Source organism: Panthera onca, chromosome F2, assembly GCF_046562875.1.
Source record: "Panthera onca isolate mPanOnc1 chromosome F2, mPanOnc1 haplotype 2, whole genome shotgun sequence".
Taxonomy (NCBI): domain Eukaryota; kingdom Metazoa; phylum Chordata; class Mammalia; order Carnivora; family Felidae; genus Panthera; species Panthera onca.
This window is the reverse complement of record NC_138356.1, coordinates 82,713,995-82,738,968: the sequence shown is the minus strand read 5'-3', so window position 1 is coordinate 82,738,968 and position 24,974 is coordinate 82,713,995. Positions and strand designations below refer to the sequence as shown.

General features: G+C 51.2%; 1 pseudogene; it reads left to right on the top strand.

The window, feature by feature from the left end:
- The first annotated feature begins 12,358 nt into the window (after positions 1-12,358).
- Positions 12,359-12,908, top strand: LOC132664773 (large ribosomal subunit protein eL39-like; annotated as a pseudogene).
- Positions 12,909-24,974: the final 12,066 nt, after the last annotated feature.

Sequence of the window (24,974 nt, the reverse complement as noted above, 5' to 3'; positions counted from 1 at the left end):
AAAAAAATTAGAGAATGAAAACAGTGCGCCTGCCAGTTGGAGTCCTGACAGGAGACGGGGTGAGAAGAGCTTAACAAAGGGATCCTTTATAAAGATGTGGGCAGGGGAGGCGGGAGGCGGGCCCGGGGGGTGGGGGGGATGGGAGCGGAGCTCCTCTGACCCACCAGCAGCTTGCAGCTGCTGCCTCAGGCTGAAAACCGCCAAGCCAGTTTCCGTAGACCGAGTGTCTCCTTCCCCTGTTTCCTAGAGTGTTTTTCCTGCTCGTTATTTGCCTGGTTCTATCAAGTCCCCAGGTGACGCTATGACAAATTCATGGTCAAAACAGCTGACCCCCGTCAGGGAACGTGCAGTCGCCTGGAAGTTCTGGAAGCCCAGTGATCCTCACACAGGCTGCCGGCGGGCACGGCCTGGTCGGGCAGGCAGTCAGGCTGTCCCACGCCACTGGGCTCCGGGAGCAGGTAACTCTCCCCCGTGCTAGGGACGGTGGAGGCGGGCCCAGACAGGGCCCAGAGCCCCCGGGACATCTGGGTGTCATGGTGGAGGGAATGAGGCAGTGCGGCGCCCCCTGGCCTGAAGCGGAGCCCATCAGTCGTGGGGGGAGGCCCTGTGGGGACCGTGCGCGCTGACAGCGCAGGGCCTGGCGTGGAGGGGGGAGGCCCGGGGGGGGGGCGGCTCCACACGCCCTGAGCACACGGGCTCCGGCTGAGCGTCTCCCCGGGCAGCTCCAGCACACGTGGGTGGGGCCTCGGTGGCAGCACTGGCGTGCCCTACTTGTGCACAGGCAGGAAGGACCCAGGTGTCCTCTCCCCTAAACTCTCACCGCTTCCCGTTCGCCCTCCGGGGTCCGGGGACGGCACCGTGCCCACGCTCAGCATGACTGAGCCGTCCTCGTTTGCTGGGGCCTCAGCGGATTCCAGCTGACCCCTGTGTTCTGCCTGTCCCCTCTCTCCCGCAGTCCCCACCCTGTAACTGGCCGCGCCGTGAGCCCGGACCGGGGTCGGGGCAAGGGGGTTAGCTGCCAACTTTCCTTCCAGGCGGGGAGCCCATTGGCTCGTTAGCTGCAGAGCCTGGGGCAGAGGGCACAGTCCCCGGGGAAGCCTGTCCTTGGGCTCCAGGCCCCAGCGGCATCAGCTCCTGTCTCAACAGCAGGTCTAGGAGGCACCTGTTAAAGACCCAACGTGAATCAAGGGAGCGGCACCCAAGCTAGGCAGGGTGGCAGGCCACATTGGGCACCCACGTCCAGGAGGACGGCAGCCGATCTTAGTGGCTTCCACAAAGCTTGTCCCCAGAAGGGGTGGGACTTCTGTGACCTGCCGAGAAGGGGCTTCTTGCTCTGGTCTCGGGATGTGAGACTTTACAGTATTAGAAATAGGTCTGGAAGATGGGACGGTGCAAGTAGCAGCCAAGAAAATAGCAGCTTGAATCCATAAGTTAGAAAAAAACCCTGAATTGCTCAACTTCAGAGGATACTGGGAACCAACTTACTATATATATTTTAAAATTGACTGGGGTGCCTGGGTGGCTCAGTCGGTTAAGCGTCCGACTTGGACTCAGGTCATGCTCCCGTGATTTGTGAGTTCGAGCCCCGCGTCGGGCTCTGTGCTGACAGCTGGGAGCCTGGAGCCTGCTTCCGATTCCGTGTCTCCCTCTCTCTGCCCCTCCCCCGCTCATGCTCTGCCTCTCTCTGTCTCTCAATAATAAATGTTAATTAAAAAAACTGATAAATAATGGAAGAGAATCGGGGCGCCTGGGTGGCTCAGTCAGTTACACATCTGGCTCCTGGTTTTGGCTCAAGTCACCCTCCCACAGTTCGTGGGTTCGAGCCCCACATCAGGCTCCGCGTTGACAATGCAGAGCCTGCTTGTGGTTCTCTCTATGCCCCTCCCCCCTCAAAATAAATAAATAAAATAAAAAAGAAACCACAGAAGAGAGTCACACATTGGGAGATGCAGCGTCCAAAGCACCAGGAATCCCTCCACTTAGACAGAGTCGCACCGGCAGAATCTGTCTCGTCGAACCACTGTGGGAATCTGGAGTCTACTGAAGGCTCGTAACTCCCAGGGGGAAGACACAGATGGTAAATTGTGGTTAATTTAGGTCAGTGTGAGCTCTGAGTGCAGTAGCAGATACCCGCCCCACACCCCTCTCATGGCAGGCAGCGGCACGTGTGGCCCTGGGCATCGTGGACACAGCCTGCAGGAGCGTGGGCAGACAACACACGCCCCGTCCTCCAAATAGTGAGGGTCTGTGCTCTGATCACCGATTGCTGCTTCTAATCACAGAGCTGCACACAAAGATGTGGGAGGCCATTGCCGCACCTCCCTCACTGTGGCCAGCCCCTCCCTCTCTGGTTGAAGAGACTTCCGGGGGGGGATTTAAAGAGCCAGCACCCTTTCTTCCAACTTTATTTGCCTCTTCCCCCCCGCTTTGGGAGCCAAACTAGGACATCCAAAAGCAACTGCATATAAGAGGAAACATAGAAAGGGGCCATGCATGCCCACTGAAAGGAACGGGCTCAGAAAAGACCAAGTAAGACCTTAGGTTTGCCCCTGACACTGATCCTTAGCACAGAGGCTGCTGCTGCTGCTGCTTATGATGATGGTCAAGAGCAAATCCTGGGGAAGGAGGAGAATCTGATTTCCAGAGTTACCACATTATTAGATTCAATGTCCAGTTTTCAACAGAAAAATCTCAAAGCACACAAAGGAACAAGAACATATAAGGCCCATTCAAAGGAAAAAAGTCAACAGAAACTGTCCCTGGAAAAGACCTGATGGCAGAACTAGTAGACAAAGACTTTAAAACAATTGTCACCGACTTCAGCCAGGTCACGATCTCGCGGTCCGTGAGTTCGAGCCCCGCGTCAGGCTCTGGGCTGATGGCTCGGAGCCTGGAGCCTGTTTCTGATTCTGTGTCTCCCTCTCTCTCTGCCCCTCCCCCGTTCATGCTCTGTCTCTCTCTGTCCCAAAAATAAATAAAAAAAAAAAAAAAAAAAAAAAAAAAAAAAAAACGTTGAAAAAAAAAACAATTGTCTAAAATATGCCCAAAGGACTTAAGGAAGATGTGGAGAATGTCAAGAAAATGACACATGAATAAAATGGAAATATCAACAAAGGGATGGAAAACCTAAAGAGAAACCAAAAAGAAATTCTGGAGCTGAAAAGTGCAATACTGGAAATGAAAAATTCACAAGAGGGATTCAAAGGCAAATTTGAGCAGGCAGAAGAAAGAACCCGTGAACATGAAGACAGGACAATAGAAATGATCGGGTCTAAAGAACAGAAAAAGAAACACAGGTTGCAGTGAGCAGAGCCCGAGGGACCTGTGGGACATCTCCAAGCAGACCAGCATACACATTATGGGAGTCCCAGAGGAGGAGAGAGGCGGAAAGAGATAGAATAAATTGTGGCTTAAAATCTCCCAAATTTGGGGTGCCCGGGTGGCTCAGTCGGTTGAGCGTCTGACTTCGGCTCAGGTCGTGATCTCACGGCTCATGAGTTTGAGCCCCACGTCTGGCTCTGTGCTGACAGCTCAGAGCCTGGAGCCTGCTTCGAATTCTGTGTCTCCCACTCTCTCTCTCTGCCCCTCTCCCACTCACTCTGTCTCTCTCTCTCTAAAAAATAAATAAAAACATTAAAAAAATTTTTAATAAAAAAAATTTCCCAAATTTGTTGAAAGACATGAATATAAGCATCCAAGAGGCTCAATGACCTCCAACTTAAGAGGAACTCAAAGAGACCCATGCTGAGACACAGCATAATCGAAACTTCAAGAGCCAAACACAAAAAGAAACTTGAAAGCAGCAGGAGAGAAGCAGTTCATTGCACCCAAGGGATGCTCAGTGAGATAATGAGCTGATTTCTCACCAGAAACTTTGGAAGCCGGAAGGCCGTGGGCCTATATATCCAAAGTGCTAAAAAGGAAAAACAACCTGTCAACCACGAGTCCCATTTCCACCAAAAGGATCCTTCAAGAGTGAGGGAGAAATGAAGACATTCCCAGATACACAAAAACTGAGGTGGTTCTTTACCACTAGACCTGCCCTGAAAGCTCCAGGGAGTTCTGTGGGACACATTAACACAGTAAAGGACCCACCCCCCTCACACACACACACACACACACACACACACACACACGTGATCATCTCAACCGATGCAGAGAAGAGAGCGTCAGACAAAAATCAACACCCTTTCATGTTAAAACCCTCAACACACTGGGAATAAAAGAAAACTATCTCAACATAATAAAAGGCGTAGTTGAAAAACCCATAGCAAACATCATACTCAATGGTGAAATACTGAAAGCTTTTCCTCTAAGACCAGGATGAGGCAAAGATATCTGCTCTTATCGTTTCTCTTCATCTAGCCAAAGCAATTAGACAAGAAAAAGAAAGAAAAGGCATCCAGATTAGAAAGGAAGAACTCAACTTATCTCCATTTGCAGATGATAGGATCTTATATGTGGAAAAGCCTAATGGTTGCACAGAAACTCTGTTAGAACTGGTAAATGTGTTCAGTAAAGTAGCAGAACATGAGGTCAACACACACACATTAGTTGTGTTTCTATATACTAGTAATGAACGTTCTGAAAAAGAAATTACAGAACAATCTCGTTTACACAGCATCAAAAAGAATAAAATAATCAGAAATTAACCAAGGAGGTGAAAAGCAAGGCAAACTAGAAATTCTTGTAAAAGAATTAGAGACGGTGCAAACAAATGGAAACACGTTCATGTTCACGGGTTGAAAGACCTAATATCGTGAAAACGTCGATACTACCCAAGTGATCTACAGATTCAATGCAATCCCTGTCAGAATCCTTAGGACAACTTTTGCAGAAATACAAAACTCACCCTAAAATTAGATGAAATCTCAAGGGGACCCAAATAGCCAAAACAATCTTGAAAAAGAAGACCAAAGCTGGAAGGATCACACTTCCTGATTTCAACACATACTAACCGACCTACTGTGATCGAGATGACGTGCTCTTGGCATAAAGCCAGGTATACAGACCAAAGGGACAGAATAGAGAACCCAGAAGTGGAGCCTCGGCTATATGAACAAGCGACTTTTGACAAGGAAGCTAAGACTATTCAGTGGGGAAAGGACAGTCTTTTCAACATACGGTGCTGGAAAACTGGACGTCCACATGCCGGAGAATGCTGTTGGAGCCTTAGCTCACATCACATACAAGAATTAACTCAAATTGGATCAGAGATTTAATTTTAAGACTGAAAACAACAGGGGCGCCTGGGTGGCCCAGTCAGTTGAGCGTCCGACCTTGATTTCATCTCAGGTCATGATCCAGGGTCGTGGGATCGAGCCCCCGTGTTGGGCTTTGCACTGGGCACGGAGCCTGCTTGGGGTTCTCATTCTCTCCCCCTACCACACGTGCACGTGCTCTCTCTCTCTCTCTTTCAAAAAAAAAAAAAGACAGAAAACAATAAAGCTTTTAGAATGAAACATAGGACAAAAGATGCATGACTTTGGATTTGGGAGTGATTTCTTGGTTGTGACAGCAAAAGCAGAGGCAACAGAAGAAAAAGTAAACAGGGGCCCTGGGTGGCTCAGTCGGTTAAGCGTCCGACTTCAGCTCAGGTCATGATCTCACGATCTGTGAGTTCAAGCCCTGTGTCGGGCTCTGGGCTGTCAGCTCAGAGGCTGGAGCCTTCTTCAGATCCTGTGTCTCCCTCTCTCTCTGCGCCTCCCCCATTCACGCTCTGTCTCTCAAAATATGAATAAATGTTAAAAAAAATTTAAAAAGTGTGCAAACATGTTTAAAAAAAAAGAAAAAGGAAACAAATCGGACTCCATGAAAATTAAAAAATTTTTGTCCATCAAAAGGGATTAGCCACAGAATGAGAGAAAATATTTGCAAGCATAGCTCTGATGAAGGATTACCATCCAGAATATGTAGAGCACTTACTTCTACAACAACAACAACAACAACAGCGACAACAACCCGGTTCAATGACGGGCGTAGGACACGGAACAGACATTGCTCCGAAGACACGCAAATGGCCGATAAGCACAGGAAAAGGTGCTCGACGTCACTAAGCCTTAGGGGCGCGCAAATCAAACTATGATAAGACGCCGCCTCACCTCGTGAGGAGGATCACTGTCAAAAAATAAGAACGAAAAAAATAACAAGCGTCGGCGAGGATGTGGAGTGACTGGAGCCCCCCTCGGGCGCTGTTGGTGGGCGCGTGAGGTGATGCAACTGCTGTGCCAAACAGCGTGGCATTTCCTCGAGATACTGATAATTACCACATGACCCCGCAGGTGTACTTGTGGGCACATCCCCCAAAGAACTGAAAGCGAGGACTCGAGTAGATTTTTTGTGCACCCACGTTCACGGCGGCAACATTCACGGGAGCCAAGACACGGAAGGAAGTGTGGATGAACGGACAGCAAAACGCCGTCCATCCTTACACTGGAACATTATCCAGCCTTCAAAAGGAAGGGGATTCTGACACGTGTACCGCGCGGGTGAACTTGGAAAACGCGATGCTGAGTGAAATAAGGCAGCCGTGAAAGACGAAGACTGTACGAGATCCACTTGTGTGAGGCGCGTAGTCAAAATTGCAGACAGGAAGTAGAAGGGGGATTGCCGGGGGCCGGGGCAGGTGACAGTTTGGAGTTAGTGCTTGGTGGGTATTGTTTCAGTTGGACAAGATGAAAAGAGTTCTGGAGAAGGACGGGGTGAAGGCTGCACGTTACGCGTGGAGGTGACGCCACAGAAACGTACGCTTAAAAATGGTTAAGATGATAACTCTTATGGGTTGTTTTAAATGTTTATTTTGAGAGAGAGAGTGTGTGGAGGGGCAGAGAGAGAAGGAGAGAGAGGGAGAGAGAGAGGATCCAAGCCGGCTCTCCACTGTCAGCACAGAGCCCGACGTGGCGCTCGAACCCGTGAATCCCGAGATCGTGACCTGAGCCGAAATCAAGAGTCGATGCTTAACCGACTGAGCCACCAGGCACCCCGATAAGTTTTATGTTATGTGTATTTTACCACAATAGCAAAGAAAGGAAAAGGGAATAATTATAAAAAATCGGAAATAAGATAAACATCTAAGAGTTGAGAATCATGCGATCGGAAGGAAAAAAAGAGTCAAGCGCGTATCCTGCTTTTCCTACCCAAACCAGATCTCCGGGCAACCGCAGCGGGAGAGGGGGCTTCTCTCCAGAGAAATACTCTCGCTGATGAACAGAGGTCGACCCGGTGAACCTCCTGACGCACGCACAGACCGCTAGCGGACTTGTCAAACCCCCAGCCCGCTTCACCCAAGTCTCGTTCCGAGACACTTCAGGGCCTTCTGGGGAGCCACGCCCACCCTCACGGCCACCAGGACCCCCGGGGGGCGGGCACAGAGCGGCAGTGGTGGGTGCTAGAGCAGGGCCGCCGGCCTTGAGCGCCACCCCCAAGGGGGCAGCCACACCCTGGGGGACGCCAGCTTAAGGAACCATAAGCCAAGTGGAGAGAGAGGACAAAAGCCGGGCTGTGGGGGGAAGCCTCCTTTCCTTACCCTGCCGAGGAGAGGGGGCTTCTCTGGTGGGTCTGGACCGCGGGCCGGCGGAAGCGTGCGCCTGCCCTTCACCTCTGCGCGCTGAGCTGCTGGTCCCACTCACCCGTGCACCCCTCACGTCCCCTCTGGAAACCGAGATTCTCGGGGCGCCTGGGGGCTCAGTCAGTTAAGCATCCGACTTCGGCTCAGGTCATGATCTCACGGTTCATGAGTTCGAGCCCCACATCGGGCTCTGTGCTGACAGCTCGGAGCCTGGAGCCTGCTGCGGATTCTGTGTCTCCCTCTCTCTCTGCCCCTCCCCCACTCACACTGTCTCTGTCTCTCAAAAATGAATAAACATTTAAAAATATATATTTTTTAAGGTAATGGATGGGGGCACCTGGGTGGCTCAGTCGGTTAAGTGCCTGACTTCAGCTCGGGTCACGATCTCGCGGTTTGTGGGTTCAAGCCCCGCATAGGGCCCTGTGCTGACAGCTCGGAGCCTGGAGCTGCTTCGGATTCCTTGTCTCCCTTTCTTTCTCTCCGCCCCTGCCCGTGCTCTGTCTCTCTCAAAACTAAATAAACATAAAAAAGAAAAATTAAAAAAAAAAAAAAGAAACTGAGATTGTACGTCTTTGAGAACGAGGGCAATGAACCCAACATAAAATCTACATCAGGGTTGAGTTGAGAAAGCTCACTTTGTGGGGACTTCACTCCACCGGGTCCTCTTCTGTCCCACTCCTTTGTCTTTGTGACCTGCCCTGGCCAGGCCAGGAGGAGGACAGTGGCTGTAAGAACATGACCTCTAAGGAGGCAGCGTCATGTCACGGACGTCCTTCTTGATGTAGACAACTGTTGATTTTCATTACACTGTTCTAATTACGGTTTCATGGTCTCCGACCACGTCTGTGGCAAAGGTCCGTATCTACTCTGAGAATCTCCCAGCAGATGGCAGCAAAGTGTCTTGTCCTAACAAGAGTCAGCCTCTGTCCGGCTTTCTGACCTGAGTCCCTCTGTGAGGCTGCCAACACGCGGCTCCCGAGGAAGAAACGGTCCAGATCGGAGGGTGTTCGTGGCCTGAGACCATCACAAACGACCTGCGCTTCTCGACACGTGGGCGCTCGCTGAGCGGCGTGAGCCCTAGAGGACATCAAGCAGAGGCGGTGGCCTTGGCCCTGACCCTGCTCAGACACAGACTTCAGATCTCCAAGACAGCCACCTCACCAGGGAGTTGGGGGAAACTTATTGAACACATTCTCTTCCAAATGGTGAAATTGGGGGCCACCTAGAACCTTGTTATCTTATATGTAACATTCGAGAGATCGTGCTTCGTTTTCATCTCCGCTTCGGGCGTGAAAACTACCAGGGGCTGAGTGAGGGTGGGGACACGGTGTATCTTAGTGGCCGCGGCGAAGACACACGTGCACGTTGGTGGTGATATTGAGCATTAGAGCTCTGTTTTTAGGTTTACTTATTTGTTTTGAGAGAGAGAGAGAGAGAGAGTGCGAGCGCAAGTGGGGGAGGAGCTGAGAGAGGGGGAGAGAGAATCCCAAGCAGGGATTGTGAGCAGAGCCCCTCGCAGAGCTCCATCCCGTGAGCCATGAGATCACGACCTGAGCCGAAACCGAGGGCCAGACATTCAACGGACTGAGCCACCCAGGCACCGCTAGAGGTTTGTTTGAAAGTTTGAAAAACAAAAAAATAACAGTCTGTGCTGTGGAATAGACACTGTATTAAAAAATATTTAGGTGAGGGGCACCCGGGTGGCTCAGTCGGTTGGGTGTCCGAGTCTTGATTTTGGCTCAGGTCACGAGCTCAACAGTTTGTGAGACTGAGCCCCGTGTCGGGCTCTGCACTGGCAGTGTGGAGCCTGCTTGGGATTCTCTCTCTCTCTCTCTCTCTCTCTCTCTGCACCTCCCCCTGCTCAAGCACACTCTCTCAATACATAAAGAAAGAAACATTAAAAGGAATATTTAGGTGATTTGCTATCAACTGCTCATACACAGTCCTCTTCCATTTAATGTCAAAAACCTATTCCGGGGCGCCTGGGTGGCGCAGTCGGTTAAGCGTCCGACTTCAGCCAGGTCACGATCTCGCGGTCCGTGAGTTTGAGCCCCGAGTCAGGCTCTGGGCTGATGGCTCGGAGCCTGGAGCCTGTTTCCGATTCTGTGTCTCCCTCTCTCTCTGCCCCTCCCCCGTTCATGCTCTGTCTCTCTCTGTCCCAAAAATAAATAAAAAACATTGAAAAAAAAAATTAAAAAAAAACAAACAAACAAAAAAACCTATTCCTAAAAATTAGACATTCTCCACAAAAAGTCAGTTGAGAATCAACTTTGTAATATAACTAAGAACAGGCAGAATACTTCCGTGTAAGTAACACACTTACTTACGTATAACTGAATGTAAAACGCTAAACACTTCGCTTCCTAAACACAGTGATGGTCAAGGATGTTAACGAACCTGTCAGCAGGAATGTGGTTTCTTTCAGCCCCAGCCGTGTCCCCAGCGCACACACACCCATCTGTTTATCCTCGAGCAAAACACGTTCACGCGACTACAATCATCTACCCGTTGTTTCTGAGATGGAACTCAAGATTGTCCCACACGTTATTCTCGCAAAGTTCTTTTACTGATTTGGGAGGACGTAAATATAAAGTGTTCCTGTATAAGTATTGCTAGAAAGAAATTTGAGAGACCCACATTCTCTAAAAGTGTAAGTATTAAGGGCCCGGAAGTCTTCACCGTCAGGAGTGTCGCCTCGTAGATGTCCTGTGGGCTGTGCCTGTATCAGGTGCCGCTTTTGATGAGGCAACGTCTAGATTCAGAAGACCATCCGAACCACTGTTCACCTGGGGCAAGGCGAATATTTTTTATTTTGCAGAAATCAGCAAAATTCAGTAACATGATGCCAGATCGTTTATGCAGAAAACAATCACTAATACCAAATAATGTTACGCATTATTTAGAGGATAAACTACAAAACTGAGTAATTAAAATTACGGTAGATGGGATAAGTAGAAGTAGGATGATTTTCACTGAAGTGAATGTTCATCAACCTGTCCACCCTCCTGGGAACGTGGGGGGGGGGGGACGGTGCAGGGTTTGCACTGCCTGGTCCCCTTGTGGTCTGGTGGGACCATATGACTGGTGTTGGCTAATGAGGTGTGAGAGGGAGTGGCACACGGCATCTTCATACCAGAGCATTTAATGGCCAGAGTTCTCTTTCCCTCAGCCCGGAAGACCAGAAATATTCCAGAAAATGGTCATTTCATCAGCCTGGGTCCTGAAATGAAGATGGCAGAGCGGAGTCTCAGCCAACTCACTTATTATGAGCGAGACTAAATTCACAGAAAGGAAGTGGGAAACATCCTAAGTATCCATCGATGGATAAATGGATAAGCAAAATTTGGTATGTACATACAAGGGAATATTATTCAGCCTTTAAAAAGAATGAAATTCTGGTAAATGCTACAATTTGGATGAACCTTAAAGTCCTGATACTATGTGGAATAATCCAGACACAAGACTGTAAGATTCCATTTATACGAGATGCTAGATAGTTAAATTCATAGAGGCAGAGGTGGAACAGTGACTATCGGAGGCTAGGGTTGGGGGGTACATGGGAGTTATTAATAGATGCGGAGTTTCATTGAGGGATGATCAAAAAGTGGAGACGAATGGTGGCGACAGCTGCGTGACATCGTGAAGGTTCTCAACGCCACTGAAGCGTATGCTTTACAATGGTTAAAATGGGAAATTTTGTCTTACATATTTTAACACAATATAAAAATTTTTATTTTTTTATTTATCTTTTAAAATAATTTTTTAAGTTTTATCCATGTAAGTAATCTCCATACCCAATGTGGGGCTCAAACTCATGACCCTAACATCAAGAGTCACATGCTCTTCTCACTGAGTCAGGCAGGAGGTCCTAATATTTTTTTTAAAGAATCATAGAGGGGCGCCTGGGTGGCTCAGCCGGTTGAGTGTCTGACTTCAGCTCAGGTCGCAATCTCACGATCTCGCGGTCCGTGAGTTCGAGCCCGGCGTGGGGCTCTGGGCTGATGGCTCAGAGCCTGGAGCCTGCTTCCGATTCTGTGTCTTCCTCTCTCTCTGCTCCTCCCCCGTTCATGCCCTGTCTCTCTCTCTCTCTGTCTCAAAAATAAGTAAACGTTAAAAAAAAAAAAACATAAAAAAAAAAAAGAATCAAATAGGGGGCGCCTGGGTGGCTCAGTCAGTTAAGTGTCGGACTTTGGCTTAAGTCATGATCTCACAGTCTATGAGTTCGAGCCCTGCATTGGGCTCTGTGCTGACAGCTCGGAACCTGGAGCCTGCTTCAGATTCTGGGTCTCCCTCTCTCTCTGGCCCTTCCTCTCTCACACTGTCTCTATCTCTCTCAAAAATAAAGAAACATTAAAAAAAAAATTCACTCTAGGGATTCAAAATCAAATTTGAGCAAGCCGAAAAAAGAATCATTGAATTTGAAGATATATCAATTGAGATTATCTAGTCTTAGAAAGAAAAATAAATTAAGAAATGAACAGCGTCTCAGAGACCTGACGTACCCAAAGTAGAATGACGTAATCAAAAGAAAACAAGTCAACCAAGAATTCTATATCCAGCAAAATCATTCTTAAAAAATGAAGAAAAGCTTAAAACATTCTTAATAATAATAAACCAAAGAGGGGAGAGTTTGTTGTTAGTGGATCTGACCTACAGGGAATACTAAAGCAAGTCCTTTGGGCTGAAATGAAAAGACACTAGACAATGATTCAGATTCACATGAAGAAATTCAGAACACCAGTACAGCTATGTGCAAAGATAAATACAAAAGACAGCATATGAGTAGTTTTTGTTTATAACTGCTTTTTTTCCTCCCTGACTTATAGGACGGCTACAGAAGCAATGTAACTCTAAGCTGATGCTCACAAAACATATGGAAATTGTCTTATAACATCTTATAATGATATAAGTGTCACTCAATCCAGAAGACACGATATTTATAAACATATATGCACCCAACGACAAAGCCTCAAAATACATGAAGCAAAAACTGACAAAACCTTTAAAGGGAGAAACTTACAATTTAACAATAATAGTTGGAGCTCTCGCCTTTTTCCCACCACCGTGGTGTGTGCGCTTGACTGTTCCTCGCCATGTTTTCTCACAAGACTTTCAGGATTAAGCGATTCCTGGCCAAGAAACAAAAGCAGAATGGGCCCATTGCCCAGTGGATTTGGATGAAAATTGGCAATTAAATCAGGCAGAACTCCAAGAGGAGGCATTGGAAAAGAACCAAGCTGGGTCTCTAAGGGATCGCACATGAGACAGCACACATACTTATGCTGCAGGAACGTCACGTGTTCCTGTCCGATGGCTCTGTAACATCCCTACTACCTGAATAACAGACATGTTTTACCAGGGAAATGATTTCCTCTGTTGCTAAGCTTCTGCTCCAGTGAGTTGGTTCAGTAATAAATATGTGAGACCTTTTGGTTGGAAAAAAAAAAACAATAATAGTTGGAAGCTTTAATACCCAACTTTCATAATGGATAGAACAATTAGATAGAAGATCAGCAAAGAAAGAGAAGACATGAAAACCACTACAGGCCAACTAGACCTAACAGGCATAATAGAACTTTCCACCCGACAACAAAATGATACACAATCTTCTCAAGTGTATGTGAAACATTCTCCAGGACAGACCGCATGTTAGGCCATAAAATAGGTCTCAGTAAATTTAAAAGGATTGAAATCATGCAAAAAATATTCTCTGACCAAAATAGAATGAAATTGCAAATCATCAGAAAGAAAGAAATTTGGAAAATTCACACTTCTGTGGAAATTAAACAACACACTCCTAAATTACTAATGGTCAAAGAGGAAATTCCAAGGGAAATTAGAAAGTACTTTGAAAAGACTAAAAACAAAAACACAACGGACCAAAACTTATGGGATACGGCAAAAGCAGTGCTCAGAGAAATTGATATCTTTAAACACCTACACTGAAAATAACAAACACCTCAAATTAATAAACTAATCTTTCACCTTAAGAAGGTAGAGAAGAGTAAACTAAACTCAAAGCAGGCAGAAGGATGGGAATAGTAAAGATTAGAACGGAAACAGAGAATAGAAAAACAGTAGGAAAAAAAATCAATGAAACCAAAAGTTGGTTCTTTAAAAAGATATATAGGTGCGCCTGTGTGGGTCAGTCAGTTGAGAGTCCGACTTCAGCTCAGGTCATGACCTTATGGTTGGTGAGTTCGAGCCCCACATCAGGCTCACTGCTGTCAGCCTGTCAGCACAGAGCCCACTTCAGATCCTCTGTCCCCCTCTCTCTGCACCTCTCCTGCTTTCACTCTCTCAAAAATAAATAAACATTAAATGAAAAGATAAATAAAATAGAAAAGCCTTTAGCTAGACAGACCAAGAGGAAAAGAGAAGACTGAAATCACTAAAATCATGTATGAAAAAGGGGACATTACTACTGACCTTACAGAAATAAAAATGATTATAAGGGAATACTATGAACAACCATATGCCAACACATTAGATGATCTGGATGAAATGAAATAATTCCTAGAAAGATATAAACTAGCTCAAGAAGAAATAGAAATTTTGTTTTAAAATTTTTAAAAAATGTTTTTATTTATTTCTGAGAGAGAGAGAGAGAGAGCATGAGCAGGGGAGGGACAGAGAGAGAGGGAGACACAGAATCGGAAGCAGGCTCCAGACTCTGACCTGTCAGCAGCACACAGCCCGACGCGGGGCTCAAACCCGCCGACCACGAGATCATGACCTGAGCCGAAGTCGGGTGCTTAACCGACTGAGCCCCCCAGGTGCCCCAGAAATAGAAAATTTCTACTCTTACAGTGGACCTGAAACAGGTGAAGAGAGATCGCAATCTAAAAATCTTCCCTCATTAAAAGCCCAGATGACTTTACTACCAAAGTCCACCAGAAGTTTAATGAAGAATCAACATCAGTTTGTCATAAGCTTTCAAAAAGGGAAGACTCACTAACTCATTCTAAGAGGCCAGCATTACCATGATAACAAAACCAGACAAAGACATCACAAGAAAAGAAAACTACAGACCAATATCCCTTATGAACATGGATGCAAAAATTCTCCACAAAATACTAGCAACCCAAACCCACCAGCATTTAAAAAGGATTATTCCCAGTACCAACTGGAAAATATCCCAGGATTGCAAGTTGTGTTCAACAAATGAAAGTTAATCAATGTAACGCGCCATATTAAATAAATAGAGGGAGGAAACCACATGATCATCAACAGATAGAATAAGAGCATTTGACAAAACATAGCATCTGTCCATGACCAAAACACTTAGCAAAGCAGAAAGAGTAGGGAAGTTTCTCCACCCGATAAAGGGCCTCTAGGAAAAACCCACAGGGAACATCATACTTGATGGTGGAGGGAGGACAGCTTTCCTTCCAAGAGCAGGAGCCAGACAAGGGCACCAACTTTCACCTCTCCTGTTCAACCTGTGCAGGAGATGCCAGCCAGGCAATTAGGCGAGAAAATAACCCAAAGTCATCCTGATTGGAAAGGAAGAAGTAAAGGCATTTCTCTTTGTAGATGACATGATCTTAAATATAGAAAACACTAGAAAGCACGCCAGAAAACTGGTAGCTGTAAGAAGCGAGTTTGGCGAGACTTGAGATATGAGATCAACGTACAAAACTCGGCTGTGTTTCATACTAACAAGGAACAATCCAAAATGAAACTGAAAAAAATCCCATTAAGAAGAGCATTAAAAACAATAAAATATTTAGTAATAAGTTTAGCCAAAGAAGTGGTTGTGTACTGGAAACTATAAAGTGTTGTTGAAAGAAATTAGAAAAGATCTAAATAAATGGAAAGTCATCTTGTGTTCATGGATCAGAGATTTCCCATCAGTAGATGGCACCGATCCCCAAGTTCATCTGCAGAGTCAGTGCAATCTCCAACATTTCCAGCTGTGCTTTTCGGCAAAAATGGACAGGCTAGGGCGCCTGGGTGCGTCGGTTGGTTGAGCATCTGATTCTTGATTTCGGCTCCAGACATGGTCTCTGGTTCATGGGTTTGAGCCCTGCACTGGGCTCTGTGCTGGTGGTGGTGGCGGCGGGGCGGGGGGGGGGGGGGGGGTGGCCTGCTTGGGATTCTCTCTCTCCCTCTGCCCCTCCCCCACGTGTGCTCACTCCCTATCTCTCTTTATTAAATAAACATTTAAAAACAACGGATAAGCTAATCCTAAAATTCCTGTGAAGCTGTAGGAGACTCAGAATGGCCAAACAATCTTCAAAAACAACAAAATTGCAGGATTCACATTTCTCGATTTAAAAGTTTACTACGAATTCCGTACCACAGTTTACCACAAAGATTCAGTAACCTGCTACAAATCAACAGTGCGATCCTGGCCTAAGGACAGACATATTGGTTACTGGAAAATAATCAAGACTTGAGAGAGTAATCTTTTAACAGATGGTGCTGGGACAACTGGACATCCGCATGCAAAAGAACAAAGCTAGACATCTGCTTCACATCACATACAAAAATGGACTCAAAATGGACCAAAATGTAAGAGCCAAACTACTAATCTCTTAGAAGAAACAGAGACATACATTTTTGTTACCTGGAATTAACCGTGGTTTCTTACAAGGGCGCCTGGGTGGCTCAGTCGGTTAAACGCCCGACTTAGATTTTAGCTCAGGTCACGATCTCATGGCTTGTGAGTTCGAGCCCCGCATCAGGCTCCGCACTGGCAGGCTCCCCACTTGGGATTCTCTCTCTCCCCCCTCCCCCCGCCCTCTTTCTCTCTGTGTCCCTCCCCAGCTCATGCCCCCCCCCAAACAAATAAAAATTAAAAATTAAAAAAGAATGGTTTCTTACAAAGACACCAAACGCATAAGCAACCATAGAAAAAAGACATTCGATTTCATCAAAATGAAAACTTCCTGTGCCTTGAAGGACACCATCCAGAAAGGAAAAAGACAACCCACATAATGGGAGAAAATATTTGGAAATCGCCTGTCTGATAAGAGTCTTGTACTTAGAATCCATAAAGAACACTTACAGCTCGACAGAAAGAGATTTTTAAGGCAAAGGATTTGAGTGGACATTTTTCCAAAGGAGACACACAAATGTCTAAGGAGCACGGCGAAGACGTCAATGTCATCGGTCGTTAGGGAAGTGCAAATCAAGACCACAGTGCGATGCCACTTTACGAGGACAGCCGGAACTTAAAACGGACGAACAGAGGGTAGCAGGTGAACAAGCGCTAGAGAGGATGTGGAGACGCGGGGACCCTCGTACGCTGCTGGTGGCAATGCGAGACGGTGCGGCCACTGGGGGAAACAGTCTGACGATAGGACCCAGGAGTCCCACTCCTAGGAATCGAGGAGTGAACTTAAGAGGATTGCAAACACACGTCCCTACAAAAACTCACTAACGTTCATGGCTGCTTTATTCGTAACACCGAAAAAGTGCGAACAATCCGCCCACCGGCCGACGACCGGACGAAGGAAATGTCGTGGATCCACACAACGGAATATTAGTCAGCCCTAAAAAGGAAGGGGTGCTGACACCTGCTACCGCGGGGATGGACCTTCCCAACGCGATGGGAGGGTGAAAGAAGTCGGACGCAAACCATATATGGTCCGAGCCCATTCGCAGGAAGCGCCCCGGGGAGGCCAGTCCATAGAGACAGAACATAGGCGACCGTCCCTGCTAAAGCGTGTGGGGTTTCTTTAGGAATGGCGGAATGTTGTGGAATTGGCTGGTCCTGATGGTCGCTGAGCCTTGGGATATGCTAAAAAAAATAAAAAACAACTGTATGCTTTTAAAGGGGTGACTTTCGTGACAGTGAATTCTATTTTGAGAGAGACGGCGAGATGCCCAGACAAGCACGGGCTGGTTTGCGAGCAAGATAAAGGGAAAGGAAGCCAGTGCCTGATTTCAGGGACTTAGAAAGTTGCAAGAGACAACTGCTTCTCAGCCGTGGACAGGAGCACCTCGAGTGACAGAAGCTATTATACACCTCAGCCTTAAGTCAAGGGTTAAGTCAGGGGAGCACAGCGTACCCACACTTGATCCCTGATGGGTTAGGCGAGCACCTGGTAAATCTTCTCGGGTAACAAAATGGTTCCAGATAAAGACACTAGAGGTTCTGGATGGGGCTGAAGTGTTCACGATTAAGTCAAGAAAAGGAGAACGGGATTTGCAAAGTGGAAAGGGATTATCAAGTCTTCAGAGATCTGAGGGCGTGTCCTCTGGCACACAGAGCTAACTGGAATCAGATGGGTGAGAAACCAGTTGGGGTTTTAAGACTTTGTTTATCTTTAAAGATTTTATTTATTTATTTTGAGAGAGGAGAGGAGAGGAGAGGAGAGGGGAGGGGAGGGGAGGGGAGGAGAGGAGAGGAGAGGAAAAGAGAAGACAGGAGAGGAGAGGAGAAGGGAAGGGGCAGAGAGAGAGGAAGAGAGAGAATTCCAAGCAGGCCCTGTGCTGATAGTGGGGACTGAACCCGCGAACTGTGAGATCATGACTGGAGCTGAAATCAAGAGCCGGATGCTTGGGGCGCCTGGGTGGCTCAGTCAGTGAAGCATCCAACTTTGGCTCAGGTCATGGTCTCAGGGTTCATGAGTTCAAGCCCCACATCAGGCTCTGCACTGACAGCTTGGAGCCTGCTTGAGATCCTCTCTCCCTCTCTGTCCCTCCCCAACTTGTGCTCTCTCTCTCTCTCAAAGTAAATAAATATACTTAAAAAAAAAAGAGTCAGATGCTTAACCGACTGAGCTACCCCAGCACCCCTGACAGTCTCTCTTATTTTCCAATTTTGATACATATCTCTAGGAATGTGTCCATCATATCTAGGTATTCAAATCGCTTGATTTTTAAAGAAATCTTGTTTAAATCTTTAGTCATTGACTGTTTGGGATGTTCTAAGACTTCTTTGTGGCCTGATATTTGGGCAGAAACGTTCCCTACGGACTCAAAAAGCAGGCGTGCTGTGTCTACAGGACGTATCTGTCTGACGAGTCGTATTTAGTTGTTTCGCTGAGGCTCCGGTATGTGCCTTCAGTTTTCGTCTTTCCGAACAAGCAGTTCCTCGAGACGTGTGCCGTTGGTGGGTGCCCCTGCGTTTCTTACAGATCCCGAGGGGCTGCTGGGCGCCCCCTGTTCTGCTGCTCCGTTTATCAGCACACACAGCAGCCCCATTCCTTTCCAGAAAGCCCTGCCTGGGTCACAGATCAGGACAGCTTTCTTTGGCTCAAACGGCTTTTCAAGGCTGGTCCTTGCAGACCACATGTTGGATCTCGTTGGTGCTTTTTTTCAAGTCCAGTCCAAGAATCCCTTAATGGTGAGTTTAACGCACTCCGCATCGTGTACCTACTGGCACATTCGGATTGATTTCCGCCACGTTATTACATCTGTTCTATTTACTTCTCTGCTTCCTATTGAATAAATCTAATTTCACTGATTTCTAAAAGAAATATATCGGGGGCGCCTGGGCGGCTCACTCGGTTGAGCATCTGACTCTTGATTTCGGCCCAGGTCATGATCCCAGGGTCAGGGATCTGGGCTGAACGTGGAGCCTGTTTGGGATTCTCTCTCTCCCTCCGCCCTTCTCCCCTGCCCGCTCTCTCTCTCTCTCTCTCTCTAATATAAAGTAAAATAAGTTGTATTAAAACAAAGATTCACACTCCTGTTCATTTCCCTTGTCTATGGGTGCGTGTCCTCCCACGGGGCAGGGCGGCTGGCCTCCTCCCGGCCCCACGTTCACCTTCAAGGGCAACATCACGGAGCCTTGTCTCTGGGTTCTTCTGGCCGTGCTCTTATCTTCAGTCCATTGTCCCCTACCCCGTCCATTGGTTTCTTTCCTTATTTCCTTCTTCCTGTCAGCTCCAAATGCTCTCTCCATGGGAGGACTGGGCCATCTGAGAATGTCATTATTGTGACCACAGTTGAGTGGCTGGATAGATTTGGGCAAATCTAAGGCCCAAAGACCCCCCCCCCCCCCCCCCCGCTTCGTGCGTGACAACAGCACACTGTTGTCTGGCATCCAGCGTCCCGCATGAGCCTGGCCCACACGGAGGCCTCGTCTTCCTCTCCCAATGGCTGTAGAAGCTTCCTCTTGTCTTGGATACCGTTGAGTCCCACCGTTGTGTGTCAGGCCCACTTCTCCTCGTCTCTTCTGTGATCCCGTCCTTTTTCCCTGACTCTACAAGCTGAGCTCCATCTTCCTCCCAACACTGTTGGGTCCGTTCATCCCGCCTTCCGGAGTCCCCGCACCTCCGTGTTGGGATCTTCGCCTCCACGTCCACTGCACTGGCGTTTCCTTTTGTGTTTGTGTCTCCTTTCCCTGCCCAGCTGCCTGCACCACGGCTTTGGGCCAGTCCCCGGGCTCACCCGTGCGTCCCCACGCCCCCCGCGTCCCCAGGGCTCCTCACGGGGGCGCCTGGAGCCCACAGTCCCCTCCCTGCGCCAGGAGCTCCTCCGGTTCTGCAGGAGGGGGCACGGCCCCTGCGGACAGGGCTTGCTGACACAGGTGAGCAGCCCGACCCGTGGGACACGCGTGTGACGGAGACGGAAGGTGGTTTAGGGCTGGAAGCGCGCACAGGCTGTCCCCCGCGCAGATCTGCGGGTGGCGGGGAGTGTGTAACTGAGGTTCGTCACGCCCTGCCCCCTCTCCCTCCTGCTCTCTGGCTGCTGTGCGGGTGGTGGGACCCCAGCGGCCAGAGGAAAGAGGGACTCGGGCCTCAGGGCCCACCAGGGTCCCCAGGGTTGTCCCCTCAACCATAAACCCTCAGAACTAAAATAGATGGGCAACCCTTAGGGCCCCCCTGATTTGCATCAGAACCACAGACTGGCAGGAGCAGCCCCACCGCGGCCCGGTCCCTGCGGAAGGTGCCCGCGGACGCCCCCTCAGTCCTTTGCCACCCCCACCCCCCAGAGGGGCTGTAACGGGGAGTGCCCGGGCCTCGGGCGAGAGTTGGGCACCGGTCCTACTCACACTCGTCGCCGGGCAGAGCCGAGGTCCCGATGCACCTCCACCCTAATCCCTTATCTGTGAGTGTAGGACGAAGGTCTTAGCAGGGGTGCAAGTGGACAGAGGCTCTTGAGGTGACCCCGTCCTGGATTACCCAGGTGGGCCTTAAATCCAACGACAGGTGTCACTGTGAGAGACACGCAGAGGTAAAAAGAGGCCACGTGGAGACCAAGGCAGAGACTGAGGGATGCAGCCACAGCCAGGGACACTGGGGCCCCAGAAGCTGGAGGGGGCGGGCAGCGTCCCCCCATCCCGGAGTGGTCTGGGGGACCGCGGCCCTGACAGCTGGGTCCAGAGTCTGGTCCCCAGATGGTGGGAGGGTGACTTCTGCTGTTTGTGGTCATCGTGACGGCAGCCTCGGGAAACGAGGCGAAAAGCCGCATTCTGTGACCGTCCTGTCCCGCTTTGCACGCAGGGCCTGCAGCCTGGAGATGGTCCCACGACGTGCCGCCCAGCGTCCCCTCCTTCCCACGGCCGCTCGCTGCCTGGTGCTCGGGATGGGCTGTGGCTCCTGAACTGGCCTCTGATGACGCCTGCACCCTCTCTAACCTCCACCCTCGCCAGCCTGGCAGTGCAGAGAGACCCTCAATCAAGTCTCTGCTTAAGAGCGCAGGTGTGGGTGCAGGGACACCCCCAGGATCGTCTGGGACCTCAGCTGAGTGCACCTGTGACTTTGGTCAACCTGCTGTGTCTCCGCTCGGGGGGTTATTCCATTCTGCATCTTGGGAGACACAAAGCTGGGACGGCGGGGGGGGGGGGGGGGGGGGTCTCGTTCAGCCCCTGGACTCTTTCTTCTTCCTGCCTGGCGTGTGGGTACAAGAGCCCTGCCGCGTGAGGACTGACGCCAGGGCGAGGCGAGGTGGGTGAGACACACGGACAGCACCAGCCTCACAGGACTCCGAGGAGCGAGTGCCTGCCAGCCTCACGTGCCCTCATCTTAGAGGGCAAACTCATCTTAGAGCAGAGGATAAACACCACTGTGACTCGCACACAAACCTGGGAGGCGCGAGCTTGGTGAATTTCTTCGGAGGCCATCGCCACTCTCTGGGGGTCCCTCAGACCGACCCCTCTGAGCAGGCTGTGCAGGCTGTCCCGGCTCTGCCTTAGGACACAGCCGCTTGGACGGCGCCTGTTGTCCCTGCAAGGGGAGACCTGCGTGCAGCCTCCGGTGCCCTTGGCAAGGCAGGTCCCTGCGGACGAGTCCTCTTCGTAAGTGACTGGCCCCGTCCGAGGACCCGCCCCGTCCGAGGACCCGCCCCGTCCGAGGACCCGCCCCGTCCGAGGACCCGCCCCGTCCGAGGACCCGCCCCCCTCCGAGGACCCGCCCCGTCCGAGGACCCGCCCCGTCCGAGGACCCGCCCCCTCCGAGGACCCGCCCCCTCCGAGGACCCGCCCCCTCCGAGGACCCGACCAAGGCTGCTCCTGAGTCCTGGTAGGGAGGAGCCGCGTGGCGGGGGGGGGGGGGGGGGGGGGGGGGGGGGGGGGGAAGCTGGGAACTGGTGTCCCATCTGCATGTCATAGGTGATGATGGCCTGGACGGAGGCCCTGCAAGGCTGTGGCCACTGGGAGAGGCCCATCTGAGCCTGGCAGGGACCAACCACAAATGAGGCCGGCACAGCACAGACCCCAGAGCAAGCAGCCCCCCTTCTGACAGCCTCAAGGAGGGGACTCCCCCCACGCAGGGGCCTGGGTCCCAGAGCCAGCAGCTTGTAGAGTCCCAGCAGGGTGCCTAGGAGGCAGGGACCACCTTGGCGGGGTGGGAGCACTCCCAGTGCAGGACCCACTCACACCCGAGCGTGGCCAGGCGCCCCAGCCCATCCCCCGTGCCATCCACAGTGCTGCTCGAGTTCATTCCAAAAGTCACGTGGGTGTGGGTGCTGCCTCAGCCTCCCGGGTCTGACGCGGCTCTGAGCGCTCAGGGTGAGGTCCCAGGGACGTTGGGGACGGCATACGGGCACCTGGCTTCGGAAGAACCTTCCTTGCTCAGGGGGTGCTCATCAGCAGTGTTGACAGGCTGCTTAGGGCGAAAGAGCCTCAGGGAAGGGCTGGCCTCCCCTGGGGACGTTTGTCAATGTTGTGATCATCCGCCCACAGGGTCTAGTGACTTTCTCAGCCTGAGTCCACGCCTCCGGCCAGGGAGGGGGGACGTCTGTCCAGGGCTGTAGAGACAGCTCCGGCCCACAGCCTCTGAACTCCACCGCGGGCTTCACCTAACCCTCTGAGAGGGGGGCTCCCACCTTGGGGAAGAGGGGGCATCCCGGGGGGGGGGGGTGAGGGAGACCAGTCCGCGGGACACACACTGTCCTCCCTTCCAGTGCAGCTGGGGAGAGGGCGGCACCGGGATGCTATGCCACCTCCAGCTGGGGAAGGGGCTCAGGGCAGCAAAATGAGCCGATGGGAGCTGTGGCCTCAATTCAGTGGCAGGCAATGGACCTTTCTATCTCTGCCTCTCTGTGCCTGTGTCTTATTTCTTAACCAGCTTCCAAGTTAGGAGATGCGTGTGGTTCACCATCACCTGGAGCCCCAGCACTGAGTCGACCCAGCCAGCCAGCTCGTCCTGGGTCCTGGGAGGCAGGGGACCTCTCCCCCCAGAGAGTGAGGGGCCCCCACTGCCCTGCACCCCATGTCAGCCCCAAGACCACTCTGTTTAGGACGGCTCGCTGTCTGCTGTGTTCCCCCTGGAAGCAATCCGGGACTCTGCATTGGAAGGATAACGGGGGGCCCTAGGAAGAAGGGGACCAGATGTGGCCCGAAGAGATCAGAGGCAGTGATCTCCACGGACCCACCACGGTAGCCGCGGCCACCAACAGCCTGGTGTATCTGCTCAACTTGAACCACATCCTCAACATCCAGGGTCTGAGAGTGTGGCTGGCAGCCCAAGCCCGAACTACGTGGGCCGACGGTGGAGTCCAGGCTGGGAGACGGGAGCTCGTCCACCGCGGGGGGAGCCGTGGGCAGGGGCAGGCGCCGAGGGGGCAAAGCACAGGCCGTGATCCTAGACACGTGCCGGCCCAGTACCCCGGCGGGAACCCAGGTGCCTCCACACCCAATTGGATTCACTGATGAACTCAACATTAATTGTGCCCCTGCTGTGTGCCTGGTGCCATGATAAGTCACGGGGACTTGCACCGGTTTCTCATGGAGCATTTGTTTGCTTTAAGAGAGAGGGCGGGGTGGGGAGAGAGAGAGAGAATCCCAAGTAGGCTCCACGCTCGGCACAGAATCCGACACGGGGCTCGATCCCATAACCCTGGGATCACGACCTGAGCCGAAATCAACAGTCAGACGCTCCGCCGATTGATTGAGCCACGAGGGGTCCCTCTGTTGGAGCTTTTGAGGCAAGGGAAACAGACTTCAGCCAGATGCTGCCACACGGAGGGAAGGTTCCTCCCCAGAACCGCCGGGCGGGTGAGCTGGCGCACCTGCGCCACATTTGGTCCCAAAGCCACAGCTGACTCTCCGCCCCTCCGCCCTAGAGGCCCGTCTTCCTGTTCCCTCGCTGGCCCGGCGCCGAGTCAAGGTGGCGGTCCTTGCCACGTGTAGGTAAGACCGGCCCGTGTCGCCAGTAGCGTCTCAGGGGGCCCCTCCGTGCTCCGGACCCAGGCCACACTCCCCGGCCCCGGCCAGCAGCAGCCACCACCCTCTACAGAATGGTAGCTCCGTTCTCAGCCTGCTGGCCTACTGGCACGCGGACCCCAAAGGAACCAGGCGGCGGTGTAGGAGCAGTGTGACCCCGCTGTCCCCCCGGAGGAAGCAACCCCCCCTGAACCAGCACCTCTGGACCTGCAGGGCAGGATGGGAGGCACAGAGTCACGGCTCCCAGGGGCCACGGGAGTGGTGACGAGTGGGCCATGCCCGCATCCACCCCGTCACGCCCAGAGGCACACAGCCCGCCTGTACGCAGCGTGGTTATGGGTTCGAGACCTACAGCCGCCTCGGAGAACAGCGCCCGGCCTCACCAGCTGATTCTAGAGGCGGTTCCAACCACCCTGGGGCCGTGTCCGTGTGGAGGACGGCAGGGTCCCACGTCTCCCGCCCGCTGCGTCGCCTCCTTTGCCATCAGGTGGCTCCTGGGTTTGAGGTCGTCTCCTGCAGAATCCTGCGTGGACGAGTCTCCCTCTGAGCCCTGGAACGCTTGGAGGAAGAGAAGCCCGAGTGGTCTGCGTCCGCTGGGATGGGTCGGAATGCACATTACACCCTGCCTCGGGGCAGCGCGCTCCCGCCCTCGGTCCCAGCGAGGCCCACAGGTCCCCCGTGGTCTGGGACCACGGAGCTCCATGCCGGTCCTCCGACACCTCCCGTGCGCGGGACCAGGTGATAGCGCGGGAGCTCTGTTCAGACACCTCCCAATCCAGAAGGTGGAGATGGACGGACGACGGAGAACAGGGAACGGCGTGTGCGAAGGCCGTGAGCACGTGG